This window comes from Psammomys obesus, unplaced genomic scaffold (assembly GCF_907164565.1).
Source record: "Psammomys obesus unplaced genomic scaffold, mPsaObe1.curated_primary_1811, whole genome shotgun sequence".
NCBI classification, from domain to species: domain Eukaryota; kingdom Metazoa; phylum Chordata; class Mammalia; order Rodentia; family Muridae; genus Psammomys; species Psammomys obesus.
The window spans coordinates 7,267,350-7,271,531 of NW_026592666.1; the positions used below are offsets into that span (position 1 = coordinate 7,267,350).

Below are 4,182 nucleotides of genomic sequence, written 5' to 3' on the forward strand. Positions count from 1 at the left end.
GATGGGTCAGTGGACAACATGCTATGTGAGCATGAGGACCTACATTAAGATCCCTGGATTGCGCACGTGCGCGCGCGCACACAAACGCGCACACACACACACACACACACACGCACACACACACACACACACACACACACGCATGCTCACATGCAAATACCCATGCATACACACATACACACAACAACAACAAGTTTTCATTTGGTGAGATTCAGAATTCAGAAAACATGCAGGTTGCAAAGCTGCACAATACGTTTTGTGGCACATAACTTGGCAATTTCTAAATTTTCACTTGGAAGATAATCAAAAGGTCTAACTGTAAAGAACCCTTGATTCAAGGTTAAACCACGTGTTCTTTTAGGTTGTTCTCAGTTCATCCTATCTCCTCTGTGCCTGGACTAAATACCAAATGCAATCTTTCCTTAAAGATAAAAGACATGAGATTTGATGCCTTCAGAGTCTCTTCTCAGCATTAAGCCAGTGAACTGCTGGTCAGTTGATTGCATTAATCAATGGTCGTAGGGGTCCAACAGACACAGGAGGCATCCTGGCTAATCCATCACATTACATCATCCCAATGATATGTTTTGTATCCTAAAAAATATTTGAATATCTGAAATTTCCATAAATCAAGAACTTATATGAAAGACTTAAGCATTGAAATACTTGAAATAGCTGGACTAGTAGCTACTTTTGTATTTTAAAGTTTAGATAAGGAATATTATCATAAAAAGACCAAGTACAGGTAATTTCTTTAGCTCAATAGAAAACCTCAACATTTTCTGTGAGTTCAATTAGATAAGGTGCCAAAGGAATATACAGTTTTTTATTTATTTCATGTTATATTTATAAGATCCTGGGTTGTGATATTTACTGTCTGAAGTAATAATTCAAAACTTTCTAAAGCTATTGAAGGAGATAAAATGTTTGTTAAGTGTCAAAGGAGAAAATAAAAATATTCACTCCTTTTGAAAAAATTCATGATGTTTGTCTGCATTTGGTTTGTATGTATTTTATTAAAGATTTTTAAACCGATGTTCATCAGGTATACTGGCCTATCGTTCTCTTTGTTGTGTTTTTTATCTGGCTTGGTTATTATAATAATAGAGTTGTTGATAAAAAGTACGGAATGCTTCATAAACTTGTATGTCACCCTTGTTCAGAGGCCATGCTAATCTACTGCATCACTCCAATTTTAGTATACATGCTGCTTCAGCAGACACATAATTGTTATTTCACCTGGAGAGATGACAAGAAGAGGTAAGCAATCTAAGGAATTGGTTCCTGCTTTGTTTCTCATTGTGAAAGGCATCAAACAACACAAAAAAAAAAGGCACTGTTGTAGTTTAGTGCAGTTTGCTGTGTTTTCTGTAGCACAGAAAGTAATTTAATTTCTTCTCTATATATTTTTCTAATGGTTGAGTCTGCTTTTCATTTCTTCAGTCATTCATAGGTTATAGAGATCATCTAAAAACTGTTTTGTTTCCACTTTGATGACATTTATTTGGTTCTTTCTAAAAAATAAAAAATAAAAGAAACAGCAATCTCAACATTTCAGCAACACCTCATATTTTCTTCATCCAAACAGTGAGGTAACCGAAAAGCAGAAAGACACACATAGTATATACTCACTTTTAAGTGAATATTAGAATGTAAGATAAACATGCTAAAATCTGTACACCTAAAGAAGCTAAGCAAGAAGGAAGAACCTGGATCAATGATCAATCCTCACTCAGAAAGGCAAACAGGACAGAAATCAGAAGAGGGAGAAAACAGGGAACAGGACAGGAGCCTTCCATAGAAGGCCTCTGAAAGACTCTACCCTGCTGTGTATCAAAGCAGATGCTGAGACTCATAGCCAAACTTTGGGCAGAGTGCAGGGAATCTTATGAAAGAAAAGGGAGATAGAAAGAACTGGAGGGAACAGGAACTCCACAAGGAGAGCAACAGAACCAAGAAATCTGGGCCCAGGGGTCTTTTTTAAGACTGATACTCCAACCAAGGACCATGTAAGAAAAAAAAAAAACAAAAACAGGCTGGTTCAGTAAGTACCATAAGTAGGATAAAGAATGTTATTGTCTTAGTTTGTTATGATTCTTTTTTATGGCTTCCAAAGTCCAGTCCAGGACCTGTTTGGGATCAGTTATAATTACTTATGACCTGTTTGGGATATATCAGTTTATATACATCATTTCTTAATTATATATATATATATATATATATATATATATATATATATATATATATAACCTCAATCCTTAAAATTGCTTGACAATGTTCCATTGTACACAAAAGTATTCAATCATTTATCAGCTTATAGAAACCTGCTTTTCCCATATTTTGCCTATTATGAATAACAATACTAATTCATGCTTAACAATACTAATTTAAGTTTTTAGGACATATCTAAGAGCTGCATTTTTGGGTCTAACCTTTTTGTTTAACATTTTACAGAATCAACAGGTTATTTTCCAAACATCTGCACAATTTTGGTTTCCCACTGTGGTATGAGAACATCCAAATGTCTCCATGTCCTCAGCAACACCTGTCATTATTTAAATCTTTTACTACATTCATCCTAGTGCATACAAGATGACATCATGTGAAAACATGACTTGCATTTGTCTGATAGCTAATGTCATCCATAATCTTTTACGTCTGTGTTGGCCACTTGAATATCTTCTCCAGGGAAGTAACTATTCAATCCTGCGGCCCATGTTAAAATCAGATTTTTTTTTAACTTTTAGTAATTACACTTTATTCACTTTGTATCCCCCATAAACCCCTTCCTCCTCCCCTTTCAATCCCACCTTCCCTCCTGCTTCTTCAAGCCTGCCCTTCCCCAAGTCCACTGATAGGGGAGGTCCCCCTCTCCTTCTGATCTTAGTCTATTAGATCTCATCAGGAGTGGCTGTATTGTCATCCTCTGTGACCTGGTAAGGCTGCTCCCCCCTCAGGGGGAGGTGATCAAAGAGCAGGCTAATCAGTTCATGTGGGAAATAGTAAGATCTGGAGAGGACAGGAACTCCACAAGGAGAGCAACAGAACCAGAAAATTTGAACACAGGGGTCTTTTCAGAGTCTCATACTCCAACCAAGTACCATGCATGGAGATAACCTAGAACCTCTGCACAGATGTGGCCCATGGCAGTTCAATATCCATGTGGCTTCCATAGTAATGGTAAGAGGAACTGTCTCTGAAATCAGATTGTTTTTAACTGGGGAGTTGGAAGATGTCCTCATTCATTCTGTATAAAGTCACTCATGAGCTGTATTTTCTTCTATCTTCTATTGCATTTTCTTCTATCCTTTGGATTTTTCCTAACATATCATTAAAAACTAAAGGTTTCCATTGAATGGTTTTGGCATCCTTGTCAAAAATCAGGTGTCCATAAGTGTGTGGATTTATGTCAGGGTCTTCTATTTGATTCCATTGATCCACCAGTCTGTTTCTATGCCAGTACCATGCAGTTTTTAGTATTGTTGCTCTATAGTACAGCTTGAGATCAGGGATGGAGATAGCTCCTGAAGATCTTTTACTGTAGAGAATTGTTTTAGCAATTCTGGGTTTCTTGTTGTTCCATATGAAGGTGAGAATTTTTCTTTTCCGGTCTGTAAAGAATTGTGTTGATAATTTGATGGGAATTGCATTGAATCTGTAGATTGCTTTTGGTAAGATGGCCATTTTTCATGTTAATCCTGCAAAGTCATGAGCATGGGAGATCTTTCCATCTTCTGATATCTTCTTCTAACTCTTTCTTCAGAGACTGGAAATTTTTTTCATATAAGTCTTTGACTTGCTTGGTTAGGTTCACACCAAGGTACTTTATGTCCTTTGTTGCTATTGTGAAGAGTGTTGTTTTCCTAATTTCTTTCTCAGTCCTTTTGTTTTTTGTATACAGGAGGGCTACTGATTTTTTTTGAGTTAATTTTGTATCCGGCCACTTTGTTGAAGGTGTTTATTAGCTGTAGGAGTTCCCTCGTAGAATTTTTGGGGTCACTCATATAGACATACAATATAGGATAAACCTACTAAAATCTGTACATGTAAAGAAACTAATCAAGAGGGAGAACTCTTGCTAAAATCCTCAATTCCTATCCAGAAAGGCAAAGAGGATGGACTTTAGAAGAAGGAGAAAAGAGGGAACAAGTCAGGAGCCTGACACAGAGGACCTCTGAAAGG

At 36.8% G+C, this 4,182-nt stretch overlaps 1 pseudogene; it reads right to left on the reverse strand.

Annotated features, from left to right (window-relative positions):
- Positions 1–1,118: 1,118 nt before the first annotated feature.
- Positions 1,119–1,219, reverse strand: LOC129682588 (U6 spliceosomal RNA; annotated as a pseudogene).
- Positions 1,220–4,182: the final 2,963 nt, after the last annotated feature.